Consider the following 16,996-nt stretch of genomic DNA (forward strand, 5'->3'; position numbering starts at 1 on the left):
GAACTGGGAAGACTAAGCCAAACTAAGTCAGATATTTTTTTTTTTATCAAAAAATTATTCCATACAACAAATCTTTTAATCAAACTAAAAACTCTAAACCTGTTAAGAAAGTAATTGAAAATAGTTATGTTTTAAATAAAAAATTGAGTTTCGCAATCAACATCAATTAAATTTTTAATTGAAACAATATAAAAATTAATTGAAATTTGCTAATGAAATCAACTAATTTTTGTATTCAAGTATTTTTTTATGCCCAAATTAAAACTACCATTTTCGTGATTGAATACATTTCAATTAAAAAATTAATGGGATCAATTAATTTCGTGATTGAATCGGAAAAAAATTTTTTGTGTGTATTTACGTTATTGAAATACTGTGGAAATAATAAATAATTAATTCAACATGCGACAAAAGATCTTGCTCGAGATTAATAGCGAAATGTCGATCCAATCCTTGAGTTTTGTCCGTCCGTTTTTTATCTATTTGTAATTCGCAAGGTATATACACAATGTAGCCGATATGTATTACAACCTACTTAAGGTTGCTATCATTTCTATTCCGCTCGCCTGACAGCTGACAGATTTATTCTGGTGAGATTTTATTTTATTACACAATGCAACAAAAAAATTCCAAACAAAAAATCTCATATCCCAGCCTAAAGTACTCGATAAAAGTATTGGTTGCCGTTCGTTTCCCGTTCGGTGAAAAAAAGTGGTTTTTGGGTCAAGAGCTCCAACTCCAAAAAAATGCTCATAATCGAATTGGGAGAAAAAACTATAAAGGCTTATAAAAAACGAACGGCAACCAATCTAGCAAAATCCAGAAATTACTTTTCTCCTCTCATCGAGTACTTTCGACTGGGATAAGTGATTTTTTGTTTGGCGTCTAAAAGTTGAATATTGTGTCATAATGTCCTACAAGCTTACAAAAGCATTTTGATCTATTGTATTCAGAAATAAAGTTATTTATGGTGAAATTCACGCATAATAGTGTGATTGCTACACGTAAAGAAACAAAAACGTTTGGAAAACGTGTACCGAAAACATTTTTCTTTTGTTAGAGTTTTTAGAATTTCTTCGAAATTTTATTTTTTCGATAATAAAAAAAAAATATTTTTGAACCAACAGCACAGTCTATTCCGTTTATATCAAGCAATCTTATTTTCTGACTTTAAGTCTTTAATAAGACACATTTTACAGTTTTATAGTAAAAAAATTATATAGTAGTATGTAATGTTGAATATCTTTTCGGAATCTTCCGAACATATGTGGAATATATGAAAAAAAACTTTTTGGTGTTCGAACGAAGCAGGGATCGAACCCACGACCCTTGGTATGCAAGGCGGACGTACAAACCATTGTTCCACGGTATCTAACTTAATGCATGTTTATCTTAAATAAAATTTGTTTAATCGGCTCGTGTGCGCCGAAAACTGTGCTACATAAATATAACTGTTTGACTGCTGGCGTTGATTGTGCGTTGATGGCTATAGCGATAATTGTCTGCTAATGACAATAACAGCTACGTAGACCAATGTATAGTGTGTTGGCTTACAAATCGCGGTTCGATAATCCGTCCATGTGAGAGGTGAAATTTTAAAAAATTTATAAAATCTAATAATTTCTTCTACATTGTATTGCAGAAAAATGTGCTAAGAATAAAAAAAACCTCGTGGAAGTGAGACAGATGTGAGGGAAAATGCAATTAGCCAGAAAAGATTTTTTTTTTGAGTTAGTCTTTATGAAATTGTTTTTACATCCTGGAAAACGTTTATCAAAAATATTATATACTTTGCTTCCAAATAATCTTCCTTACAGCGAAAAGCAAATGAGAAACGATATTTGTTTCTCTAAAATTTCGTTTGGGAGGAAATAATCATTTTTTTGCGTGAATCGAATTAGAATCCTCCAGTATTTAAATGTGAATAAATCTTTTGAGCAATACATATTGAAAAATGAGCTAGGACTAAAGCCACTGAAGTTCCATAAAGTGGAAGAGCTCACCGTTCCACAAAAAAATGTTAGGCTGGAAAGGAGCTGTTTCACATGTATGAAAATAGTCAGAAACCGAATTTACTACTATCCGATGAGAAGCTATTCCAAACTGAACGGTTGGACAGTCCAACAGGAATCAGCACCATCACATTCAGCACTCATAAATCAAGAATGGAGGTTCCTCGCTTCACTTCTACCGCACAATGACCCCTAAAATTTTGCATATGGGTCATTTTGGAGAGTAAGGTTGACACTAATCAATACCAATTTGTCGATCATCTCAAGACGGTGCTTCGCTCAATTGTGGTTCATGGATTCAATCCTAATGACGACCAACACCAAAAAGTTGTTTAGCTGGCGAATTTTTTTTATTCGCAGCCACATTAATTTCTCGGAAGTTATGTTTTGGCAAAAATGTTCCATGATCCCCATCTATAAATACATTTTTGCTCTTGAAAAATAAATGTGGGAAACGATAATTAATCGCAATAAAATCTATAAATTTCTGAAACGATGCGACCGTTCAAACTTGCAAAATATTACCCAAGTAGGTTCGGACTTAGGTATTGCAATATATATATTGTTAATATATAGAATCGACGATAACGTATTGATAAACTGTCGTTTGAATGTATTCGAAATAGCTGTGATAGTGGACATTTCAAAAGATCACACAACTATGGTCTATCGGTGCGGTGGGTAAAAAAAAAATAAAACAAAGTGTAAGTTAATTTTAGAAAAAAATTAATTAAACTGTATTGTGACCGCCCAGATCAAAAAAATAAGTAAATATTTTTCAGGAAAATTTATTCGATATATTTAATTTTGTCGAAGGAAAAATTTTGAGTTCAAAATTGCAAAAAAGTCTCTAGCGCCATACGAAGTTCATTTGTGGTAAAATTTACAAATTTTAATAAACTTTGAATTATTTTGTGGGAAATACGAATTTAGGAAATCTTTATGTTTCATTCGTGTATAATTTTCCCCTTATTAGTTCTCGTAAACATTTTCTATAGAAAATTCGGCCAAATCGATTCGTTTTTGTTTTACCACATAATCAGATTGTTCATAAAGTGCTTCTGTAGACTAAATACTTTTTCGACCACCACCGTATACCAAAAATATGATCTATTGTATGACTAAATTTCCTGTACTTTAATCAATATAATCTTATGCGAAACATCTAAAAAGTAAAATATTTATCTATAAAAAAAAAATATCATGTGGTAAAAACCGGTTAGAGGTAGTTTTAATACCGGTTCGAAGAAGCCTAAAAAATAAAATGACAACTTCTATACAATGATGATTTTGAGTTGAAGTGATGATTATTGTGTCTAAATGGCATATCGGCTGTGGCTTCACATATCGGTGTTGTTGATCATAAAAAAAATCTAATAAATGCTAAATATATGAAGATAAATGAATGACCAACCTATATGTATAACGTTTTTCTTGTTTTTTTTATTTTTTATTTTATGCTAAAGTTGAAAGAGCTAGTTTCGATTTATTACTAATGACGTATTGTCTATATAAATGAAAACAGTTATATAAATTTAAAATTATTTATTATTACGATATCTGTTTCATCTTTTTTTTGTTTTGTTTTGCTTAAATGCCTCATATCTCACAAAAGCATACATAAATAATTAAAAAATAATTAAAATATGAATAGCTGATTTGAAATATTATGACAATATTTAGTATTGATAAATATGAATAGTTTGCCAAATTACATTATACGGCATTCATGTGCCGAAAATTTGTATTATGACAAAAAAAAAAGAGATTTCACATCTCTAGAAAATGTGGATTAGAGAATATTAAATATGAACGTATACACACAGAGAGAAAAAATCCTAGTCCGAATATGGCATCATTTGAATTATCTAAGTGCCTGCTCACTGTGGGTGTGTTAATGACCTGGCTATAAAAGCTGTTGAAATAAACTTGAATAATCCAAAGACCTATGGGCCTACTCAGTAAGAGATAAAGGAACAGTGAAGCGGTCGGAAAGACTACAAAGATCATATGGGGAGATCCCCAATAAGAGAGCCACTGAAAGAGAGTTGGGGTATATGTAGGTCCCAACATACGGGATTCAAAAACTTCCCGAACTTAAACCGATTGCAGGGAGCAAAATGTAAACAAATCAAGAAATTCGTCGAGAGCAAAGAATTCTTAAAATAGTTATAGGGTTATAACCAGAGAAACTTACTGACTTAGCTGTATATCATGGGCATTAGACGGAGAATACCTTCCCCTCATCCCAACCTAACCAGAATGATTTGGTTATGAATTGAATTGTCTATACGACCATGAAGAGAAAAAAAAAATTAAATGGTTTATACTTTTCTGGCGGAAAAAATAGGATTTTATAAAATACGATTTTTTTGAAAATGTTGACTTTTCGCATTGATATTATTTGATCCACTTAACAGGATGGCTGATGAGTCCTCGGTCTAACAAAGAAAAATACATTTTTTTTTGTCAAAATTCGTTTTTATTATTCAACATAGTTCCCTTCAAGAGCGATACAACGATTATAACGACCTTCCAATTTTTTGATACCATTTTGGTAGTACTCCTTCGGTTTTGTCTCAAAATAGGCCTCAGTTTCGGCGATCACCTCTTCATTGCAGCCAAATTTTTCCCTGCGAGCATCTTTTTGAGGTCTGAGAACAAGAAAAAGTCGCTGGGGGCCAGATCTGGAGAATACGGTGGGTGGGGAAGGAATTCGAAGCCCAATTCATGCATTTTTGCCATCGTTCTCAATGACTTGTGCCACGGTGCGTTGTCTTGGTGGAACAACACTTTTTTCTTCTTCATATGGGGCCGTTTTGCCGCGATTTCGACCTTCAAACGCTCCAATAACGCCATATAATAGTCACAGTTAATGGTTTTTCCCTTCTCAAGATAATCGATAAAAATTATTCCATGCGCATCCCAGAAAACAGAGGCCATTACTTTGCCAGTGGACTTTTGAGTCTTTCTACGCTTCGGAGACGGTTCACCGGTCGCTGTCCACACAGCCGACTGTCGATTGGACTCAGGAGTGTAGTGATGTAGCCATGTTTCATCCATTGTCACATATCGACGGAAAAACGAATTAACAGTTGCAAACACCGCTCAGAATCATCAACACGTTGTTGTTTTTGGTCAAATGTGAGCTCGCGCGTCACCCATTTTCCACAGAGCTTCCGCATATCCAAATATTGATGAATGATATGACCAACATGTTCCTTTGATATCTTTAAGGCCTCTGCTATCTCGATCAACTTCATTTTACGGTCATTCAAAATCATTTGGTGGATTTTTTTGATGTTTTCGTCGGTAACCACCGTACTCATTTCACCACGCTTGAATTTTGCATACCAATCAATTATTGTTGATTTCCCTAGGGCAGAGTCCGGAAACTCATTATCAAGAAGCCAAGTTTTTGCTTCCACCGTATTTTTTCCCTTCAGAAAACAGTATTTTATCAAAAGACGAAATTCCTTTTTTCGCCATTTTTTCGCAATAAAAAAAGTTGCTTCACAAAAGACGCTCTATCTCACAAACTAATTGACTTACAGACGTCAAATTTTGACATGAATCATTTGAAGGTTGGTACTACACGCTCACAAAAAATCGCGGCTGTAACATATACTCCCAAACATATTTTGCTTCAAGCATATACATTTTTGGGTATTGCCCAAACATTTATATGTTTGATCTCTTCCAATATATAATATGTTTGAAAGCATATTGGTCTAAACAATATATGTTTGGGTAGTCTAAGTTCCAAACATTTTGTATTTTTGCATCCAAATTCAATAATGTTGTCTTCCAAAAAACAATATGTTATTATGTGAACATATAATATGTTTGGAAGCATTTTGCACCCAAAAATATTATATGCTTAAAAAAATTCTCCCAAACAATATTGTGCTCAAAATTTTATTTATTTATTTATATATTTACAATCATAATGAATTATGAAAATAAACAGGTAATATAGGTGCTAACAACATAGGTTTTCGACCTGAATGCTTAAAATTTTGTTTCTGCCCAATTGTATATTCCCCCACATCTTTCTCACTTCCACGAGATGTTTTAGTTCTTAGCACCTTTTTCTGTAATACAAACATTGTAGAAGAAATTATTCAATTGTATGATTTTTTTTTATTTTAATTTTACCTTTTGCCGGACGGGGATTCGAACAGCGGACCACACAGTTTGTAAGGATCAAAGAAGTAGCTGATCAATTGCCCAAGGAAAAATAAAATGTTAATTTTGTAATAACAAGCAACAACCACCAACTTAATTCAATATCGCTCCCTGTTAAATAGCGCTCCAAGCTACTAAACACATATATGTTTATAGGCTATTTCTAAATTAATATATGTTTGCATCCAAGCATATTATATTTACAAACATTTTATGTCCCAAACATAATATGTTCTAACATATTAACATACATGTTATGCTAGTTTATGAACATTATATGCTTGCACTCAAAAATATTGTGTTTAAAAATTTGTGTTCCAAACATATAATGTTTATAGCCAAACATATGAAAAACAGTCTTTTTCATCCGTGTATATAAAAATAATATACATTTAATACTAGCGACGCCATCTATGTGTCAGACCGGGGACTTATCAGCCAACCTGTTATTAGAGCTACTAGAATTAAATTCGCATGGTTTCTACTTAACCATAACCTTTAAAAATGCGGTTTAATTTTGACAGTCGTCGAATCATTTAGTTTATGACGGCGAAAACTTCTATCCATCGAGCATTGTTTTAAGATCTTAGAACAGGCGTAAGTGGACTCCCGGTCGGTGATTTCCCATTTTTGTCATTATCATGATTATAGCAGACGGCCAGACAGACAAAGGGACACTGCCATTTTTAAATGATCAAAAATAAATATTCATAATAGACTTGGAAATCGATACTACGATGTTGCACAAGAGGTATGGCAAAAATAGTATACCCTGCATACTATGGTGGAGAGTAGAAAAATACATATTATCGAAGTTAACTCTCACTGTCTCTCTCTCTCTCTCTTAAAACTACAATAGTATCTTATTCTCCTGGCTAAACAATAATTAAAAGCTCATTTGTGAATGGTGAGAAGTATTTACTTGGCTTGAGAAACAAATAAACAGAAATAAGCAAGTAAATCACCTCTATCTATGTATGTCGTTCTTAATAAACAAACACATGACTCCAGGGCACATCATCATCATCAAACAAAATAATACTGATTTAATAACAACCGTTTTTTTCTGTTTAATATTATTAACGTCATTTTCAATACTTTTATTTAGATAAATTATTCTTTTTTGTTTTATCACAGCAGCTGGAAAAAAATCAATTTAATTAGAACTCACCCAAAATAATATTTTTCTACATATCTACAATTAATTTTGTAGATATAATAATTTTGTATATGAATATTATTGCCCAGCTTAAGACGTTAGAATAATCCAAATTAATTAAAATGTGATTTAAAAAAATCACTTTTCACACTCAACCAACCATAAAACACCGAGAAACCGAATGAGCGCAAATATTTCGCGTGCTCAATATCCAACTTCAATCGATGACTACTAAACGTCAACTAAACTAAAAAGGGCTTGTCTACATAGTGGCATGTGGCGGAAAATGGTCATTTAGGGGGTCTGTCTACATGGTCATAAGGTCGCAATCCACACCATCCTCCCCCCCATACTGGGAGATGAAACCAGCGCCTTTTCTTGGGAGGAAGCATATGCTATGGCGGTTTACCTCTGTCAATAGTGTATTTGTGCAAAAAATTATTTTCCGCGTTATTTCTCTAGTATCGTTAGGAAAATGGGCTTTTGTTTCGGAGTAGACATAGACATTATAATTGTTTTCAAACAATAATAAGTTATTCTATTACGATATTAGTATAGGTGTATAGGTACATTTAAGTGGGTCAAATTTTTGCACAAGTAAAATAAAGAGACTTGCAATGTAGTTATTAGACTACCTACTTACTAAACGAAACTAAAGATACTAGAATCTATGGAGTTGCAACTAGAATGCGGAAATAAAACCAAAACAATTTCGTATTAGCTTTCAATAATCTTTCAAAGAGTCTAATCAATATTCTTTAAATTCGACTTATAAGCTTATGTTCTACCATCGAGCCAACCAAAAAAAATACACGGTTCGGAAAAACTCACAAACAAAAACGGTTCGGAAAAAAACTTACCAAAAACCGGTTCGGAAAACAAACAGCCCAAAAAACGGTTTGAAAAAAAAACAGCTAAAAACGGCACGGTTATGTTATGAGGTACAAGAAACTGTAACAGAGACTTACTGGTTTCAAAGGATTTCTTCAATTTGCCTAGATCTGAAGCTGAGCCGCTTACCCTATAAATACTTCGATTTACCGACTATTAGTATTTTGACAAATCAATTTCTATAAAATCGATTTTCAACACTCTTATCCCTTGACTTTTCGTGATTTGTAGACGTATTTATCTGACTTTCAGATATTTACCTGAACTATTTTAATAGTTTTCAAAATCGATTTATCTCATTTGCACAACTATCAAAATGTCTAATGGACTTTAGTCAAATTTTATGATATTCAAAATTGGCTTTTCGACTTTCAGAAATTTTCAAAATAGACAAATGGTTTTCCACTTAAAAAAAATCAATATCGATTTAACGACTTTCAATAGACATTTTATCATTAGACCATATAACACCACGGTAGAACTCTACCAAAAAAAATCATTTTTTTTAATGATTTTAATGATTTCATTCACACAAATTAATAGTATCAATTTGTTAATTGGATCAATTATTTTTTTAAGTGGCTGTCAATTAAATTTTTAATTGATGCTATCATTTCTGTGATTTTCTAAATTTTCTCAAAATGTTAGAAATAGAAATTTCTAACATTTTGAGAAATTTTTTATAGAAATAAAACTTTGATAAAAGTTTCTATAGAAATTAAATTTTGAGAACATTTTCTATAAAAATAAAATTTTGAGAAAATTTTCTATAAAAATAAAATTTTGAGAAAAATTTCTATAAAAATAAAATTTTAGACATAAAATGTTGACAAAGAAAAAAACAAAATTTTGCCAAAATTTTCTATAGAAATAAAATTTTGACAACATTTTCTATAGAAATATTTTCTATAAAAATAAAATTTTGAGAATATTTTCTAAAAAATAAAATTGTGACAAAATTTTCTATAAAACTAAAATTTTGGGAACATTTTCTATGGATATAAAATTTTGAACACATTTTTTATAAAAATACAATTTTGAGAACATTTCTACAGAAATAAAATTTTGACAAAATTTTCTATAGAAAAAAAATCTTGAGAAAATTTTCTATAGAAATATAATTTTGAGAATATTTTCTGCAGAAATAAAATTTTGACAAAATTTTCTATAGAAATAAAATTTTGACAACATTTTCTATAGAAATAAAATTTTAACAAAATTTTCTGTAGGAATAAAATTTTGGCAAAATTTTTTGTAGACATAAAATGTTGACAAAATCGTCAATAGAAATACAATTTTGACAAAATTTTCTGTAGAAATAAAATTTTAACAAAATTTTCTATAGAAATAAGATTTTCTCAAAATCTTATAATTTTAGAAAATTTTGTCAAAATTTTATTTCTATAGAAAATTTTTTTAAAATAAAATATAAAATTTTGAGATAAAAATATTGTCAAAATTTTATTTCCACAGAAATTTTTTAACAAAATTTTCTATAGAAATAAAATTTTGACAAAATTTTCTATAGAAATAAAATTTTGACAAAATTTTATATAGAAACATAATTTTGATAATATTTTCTGTAGAAATACAATTTTGGCCAAATTTTCTATAGAAATACAATTTTGACAGCAAATTTTGTCAAAATTTTATTCCTATAGAAAATTTTCTACAGACTAAAATGTTGATAACATTTTCTATACAAATAAAATTTTGTCAACATTTTCTATAGATATAAAATTTTGAGAAAATTTTCTGTAGGAATAAAATTTTGGCAAAATTTTTGGTAGACATAAAATGTTTACAAAATCGTCAATAGAAATAAAATTTTGTCAAAATTTTCTATAGAAATGAAATGTTGGCAACATTTTCTATACAAATAAAATTGTGTCAACATTTTCTTTCTATAGAAAATTTTGCCAAAGTTGTATTTCCAATGTTGACAACATTTTCTATAGAAATAAAATTTTGATAAAATTTTCTATAGATATAAAATTTTGACAAACTTTTCTATAGAAATAAGATTGTATTTGTTGTTTTGATCTCAGCTTTATCAAATTCATTTGGGCAAAGCCCTATAGACTGCAAGATGGTTGGATGGACGCACGTTTCGGAATTACCACATTCCTCATCAGTATCCTCTACTGGCAGCAAAAATAATAAATTTGACAAACATTATTTTCCTCTGTTGGTTAACCTACTCTTGTAGTTTAGTCAACACAATGGTTTTAAAGCTGAGATCAAAACAACAAATATGATTGAAGTACAAACCCACAATAAAAAAACAAAAAACGAATGAAGAGGAAGCACGCTCAAAATAAAACCAGCCAACTGCACTCAAATCGATGATTTGATGGTGGCAAAGGAAAAGAGAAATGTTTGTATGAATTTATTTCCGCATAAGCCGGCTATCATAAATCTTTTTCGGAAGGTTCAAATGTGGTTCACCATGGGTTTAGTGAACTGCCTGAATTTATTCTGATAATTGGTTGATAGTTTTGCTGCAAGTAGAGGATGCTGATGAGGAATGTGGTAATTCCGAAACGTGCGTCCATCCAACCATCTTGCAGTTTATAGGGCTTTGCCCAAATAAATTTGACAAACTTTCTTTTCCTTTGTTGGTTAAGCTACTCTTGTAGTTTAGTCAACACAATGGTTTTAAAGGTGACATCAAAACAACAAATATGATTGAAGTACAAACCCACAATAAAAAACAAAAAACGAAAAAATTGTGACAAAATTTTCTATAGAAATAAAATTTTAACAAAAATTTCTATAGAAATAAATATTTCTCACAATCTTATATTTTTAGAAAATTTTGTCAAAATTTTATTTCTATAGAATTTTTTTTAAAATAAAATTTTGACATAAAAATATTGTCAAACATTTTTTTTCTACAAAAATTTTTTGACAAAATTTTCTATAGAAACAAAATTTTGAAAAAATTTTCTATAGAAATATAATTTTGAGAATATTTTCTGAAGAAATACAATTTTGGCCACTTTTCAATAGAAATGAAATTTTGACAGTAAATTTTGTCAAAATTTTTGTCAAAATATATATAAAATTTTCTACAGACATAAAATGTTGATAAAATTTTCTATAAAAAATAAAATTTTAACAAAATTTTCTCAAAATCTTATATTTTTAGAAAATTTTGTCAAAATTTTATTTCTATTATTTAAATTATACAATTTAGAGATAAAAATATTGTCAAAATTTTATTTCTACAGAAAATTTGCTCAAAATTGTATCTCTATAGACAGTTCAACATTTTATGTCTACAGAAAATTTTCTGAAAATTTTATTTTTATAGAAATTTTTCTGTAGACATAAAATGTTGACAAAATCGTCTATGGAAATAAAATTTTGTCAACATTTTCTATAGAAATAAATGTTTTTATAAAATTTTCTGTAGAAATTAAATTTTGACAAAATTGTCAATAGAAATAAAATTTTCTATAAATTTTTTATCTAAAAAAAGTTTAATTTTCATTTTAGGTCATACTATAAAAGTCCATTGGGAGTAATTTCACCCTTTTACTATAAGTAGTAACTTTCTCTTGTTGCTACAAGCTAAACTCGTTAAAATATTTAAAATTCGACATATTCACAATTCAAAGGATATTTATAGACCACAAAAAGATAAAAGAGCGAATATAATATAATATATTATATTCGCTCTTTTATCTTTTTGTGGTCTATAAATATCCTTTGAATTGTAAATATATCGAATTTTAAATATTTTAACGAATTTTAAATATTTATATTCGCTTTTTTTGTGGTGTATAAATATCCTTTGAATTGTAAATATGTCGAATTTTAAATATTTTAACGAGTTTAGCTTGTCTTTTTTTATTTTGGTAGATTTGTTGGTAATTTTTTTTTAAATTTTTGTCAGATTATTTTTTGACGCGTAGCTGATGGCCTCAGCAGCCCATGCTTCTTTCTATTTTTATCATACATTTACGGTTAACGCATGCTTTTTAATTCCCCCTTTTCACGATTTAATTTAAAAAAAAGTACTGTGTGGCGAATAAGTTATATGAAGTTTATAATACCCATACGCTTAGTAGTCCATATTACAAGTAACTATACATCTATCGAAGGATTTCTTTACTTGGGTGTCTAATACTGGGTTCACTCCGCACTCGAAATCTCGCTTTTTCGTGATTTGTAAATCGCCTTTCCATTAATATGTAGCATATATAATCACACCAAAGATGTTTCAAGAGCAAAATGTTATTTTTGGATTCAACTTCTAATGGAATGTCCCATATTTGTTTCGAAAGCTATCCTCAAATTTATATTAAAAATTTGATCTAATTAAAACACAGTTCTTATTGATTTTAAATAATCTTCATAGTCAATAAAAGTCAAAAATTAGATTATAAAAAACCAAACATCGACAAACACAATGCCACAACAATTGTATGGTCTCATGGTCTATTAGAATTATTGATGATTTTATATCTCATTAGTTGTGGTTGCTAACGTACAATGCTTTTGGAGTTTCTACTTTAAACGTCTATCGTTGGCAGTAAAAATGAGGTTGTAAAGCACCATTCATGACATGGCGTCTAAGTGACTGTATTGGTTAAAACCATCTAGGTGTGTTGTCATGTTTTCTTGATCGGAAATGACCGTATTTATTTTGTACTATGTAGGGATATCCCAAATATATTAGATATTTTCTTTCGGTTTCTACCGACAGAAAAAAATTCAAATACATTTTGAAGCATACATTTAGGTGCTGTGAGAAAAAATGAATAAAGCCAATTTAAAACGACGAAATAATATTCGGTTAGTTTGAACTAAAACAAGTAAGGAAAGTCTAAAGTCAGGCTGGGCCGACTTTATTATACCCTGCACCACTTTGTAGATCTAAATTTTCGATACCATATCACATCCCTCAAATGTGTTTGGGGCTATATATAAAGGTTTGTCCCAAATACATACATTTAAATATCACTCGATCTGGACAGAATTTGATAGACTTCTACAAAATCTATAGACTCAAAATTTATGTCGGCTAATGCACTAGGGTGGAACACAATGTTATTAAAAAAATATGGGAAACATTTAAATCTGAAGCAATTTTAAGGAAACTTCGAAAAAGTTTATTTATGGTTTATCGCTCGATATATATGTATTAGAACTTTAGGAAAATTAGTCATTTTCATTTTTACAACTTTTCGACTAAGCAGTGGCGATTTTACAAGGAAAATGTTGGTATTTTAACCATTTTTGTCGAAATCAGAAAAACATATATATGAGAGCTATATCTAAATTTGAACCGATTTGAACCAAATTTGGCACGCATAGCTACAATGCTAATTCTACTCCCTGTGCAAAATTTCAATTAAATCGGAGTTAAAAATTGGCCTCTGTGGTCATATGAGTGTAAATCGGGCGAAAGCTATATATGGGAGATATATCTAAATCTGAACCGATTTCAACCAAATTTGGGACGCATAGCTACAATGCTAATTCTACTTCCTGTGCAAAATTTCAATTAAATCGGAGTAAAAGATTAGCCACTGTGGTCATATGAGTGTAAATCGGGCGAACGATACATGGGAGCTATATCTAAATCTGAACCGATTTCAATAAAATTTGGCATACTTGACTACACTACTAATTGTACTCCTAGTGCAAAATTTCAACCAAATTGGGGTAAAACTCTGGCTTCTGGGGCCATATAAGTCCATATCGGGCGAAATATATATATATATATATATATATATATATATATATATATATATATATATATATATATATATATATATATATATATATATATATATATATATATATATATATATATATATATATATATATATATATATATATATATATATATATATATATATATATATATATATATATATATATATATATATATATATATATATATATATATATATATATATATATATATATATATATATATATATATATATATATATATATATATATATATATATATATATATATATATATATATATATATATATATATATATATATATATATATATATATATATATATATATATATCTGAACCGATTTCTTCCAAAATCAATAGGGTTCTATTCTGAGCCAAAACACATACCTGAGCATTTTTGCCAAAGACACCCTGTGTCTATCTTGTCTCCTTCTGGGTGTTGCAAACATATGCACTAACTTATAATACCCTGTTCCACAGTGTGGCGCAGGGTATAAAAATTTATTTAAGTTCATTGATGCATTGTTGCCGAAAGTTTTAAACAATAATCGCACATGTTCACAATTGAATTCCATTTTCTGGGCGAAATTAATCTTTAAAGTTGGTGTAAACAATACAAATAGAGCTAGTATGTCTGCGAATGTATAACCTCAAAAATGTGAATTTTTACGATAGAGCTACCGGTTGGCAGATTGCAACACTAGGGTTGGCTAATCCCTAAATATAAGAGGCAACCCTCGAATTGGTATTTATAATGAATAGGCAGCTATATATTCATTCGTTCTCAGTTTGCGGCGGCTAACAATGGCGGCTTTCGTCTGATACCGACTTTATTTAATTCAAATTTAATTTTAAAAACACTGCATACTTTTGGGCGCGAACTGTTCTCGATAAGCTGCACTGAAAAACAAGTAAAGTACAAAGTTGGACGGGGCCGACTATATCATACCCTAAACTAGCTCTGTTGAATTGGTAAACATAACCATTTGTGGGGTACCATATTTAAAAACATTAAAGATTACATGATTATGGGAGTTTTATCGAAATCTCAACAGAAATGTCTGATATGAGCTATAGTTGATTTTGCACCTTCAGAGTTAGTATGCCACTAATATTGATCCCATTATTAAAAAAGAGGAAAGTGCTCAATTAGTGTGGGTAATAAATCCAAATTTGTGAAAATAGGGCAATATATTTACACCCAGAGAAGGAATATGATCACCTCAATCATGTTTCAAGAGCAAAATATTATTTTTGGACGGTGAGAACGAAACTTTTTTGTCGCAACCATGTTATTTTCTCGAAAATTATGTACCTGATTTGGGCAACTATGTACCTGTTTGTCGATAAAACAACATTTTTGCGAGAAAAATGTTCCATGCTCACCGTTCAAAAATAATATTTTGCTCTTGAAACATGATGGAGGTGATCATATTCCTTCTCTGCGTGTATGTAAGAGCTACATGTAAGTCTAAATACAATCGGTTAATACATCTAAATTTGAAATTAGAGTAACATTGGTTAACAAATGAGTATTATGACCAAATATAAGAAAATCGAGTGATGCATATATGTATATGGGAGCTATATCTCGTGAGTAAGATCGGTTAATAAATAAGGCTATTATGACAAAATTTTAGAAAATCGGGCAATGTATATATATGGGAGCTATATTTAAATCTGAACCGATTTCCACGATTTTTTGCACATATGGTTAGTACTATAGAAATTATGAGTAAGCCAACTTTGAGTAAGATCGGTTGATAAATAAGAGTTATGTGGTAAAATTTGGAAAAATCGGGCGATACATATATAAATATGGGAGCTATATCTAAATCTGAACCGATTCCGATGATATTTTGCAGATTTGAAGGGTGACGAAAAATATTGCTTTTTGCCAAATTTGAGACGATCGGTTTGTAAAATATATATGGGTGCTATATCTAAATTGATCCGATTTCTTCCAAATTCAATAGCGTTCGTCCTTGTGCCAAAAAAAAAACCCGCTGTACCAAATTTCGGTTAATAATTGCGACCGGATTCCTTTGAACAACAAATACATGGACAGACGAACGGACGGACACCAAGCGCTAGATCGACTCAGGAGGTAATTCTCGATCGTCGATCGGTATATATTTTATGGGGTCTAAAATCAATATTTCTAGTAGGCACATTTTTTGGCCGATGAAAGATATTATACCCTGACCACTATGTGGTTTAGGATATAAACAGTGAACCCACTAGGAAATAAAATTTTAGTTAATTTTAGAAAAATAGATTTTTTTTAGAAAATTTAAACTAAACTGTATTAGAAACGCAGATGTCTCGACGATTTCACAAAAATAAGTAAATAAAGTCAAGAAAATGTATTAGATAAAATTATTATTTTTCACTTATTAAAGAAAATTTCGTACTATGAAGGAAAAAAATTGGAGTTAAAAATTGCAAAAATGTCTTTAGTACAATACGAAGTTCAAGATAGGCGCAATATTGGTAATATTTACAAAATTTAAGAAATTCAACTGTTTTGTGGGAGAGACGAATTTAGTTAATCTTTATGCTTCATTTTTGTATAAATTTTGGCTCTGTTTTAGTTAGTTATTTTAGTCAGTTATTTTTTAATTAATTTTCAATTAATTGTTTTTAATAGATACTATCATTTCTGTGATTGAAGACATTTCAATTAAAAATTAATTGAATCAATTAATGTCGTGATTGAAGACGCAAAATATTTTTCTGTTGTGTAGGGTTTACGTTTTTTTTTTTTTGAGTGTGTGTGTATATTACTATAAAAATACAGTAATCCCTCGATTTACGTCGTGATTGGTTCCGGAATTTGACGACGTTAATCGAAAAGACGTAAACCGAATTAAAAATTGCTCATACTTATTCCTAAGTCAATTTATGTATGTATGTGTGTGTACATAATAAAAAATCTTCAAAAATAAAGGCAATTCAGTAAGAATTTCAGAAAAAAATGTTTCGATGTCATCATCGTTGATACTTATTGTACTAATGG

The sequence above is a fragment of the Haematobia irritans genome, chromosome 3 (assembly GCF_050003625.1).
Source record: "Haematobia irritans isolate KBUSLIRL chromosome 3, ASM5000362v1, whole genome shotgun sequence".
In the NCBI taxonomy this organism is placed as follows: Eukaryota; Metazoa; Arthropoda; class Insecta; order Diptera; family Muscidae; genus Haematobia; species Haematobia irritans.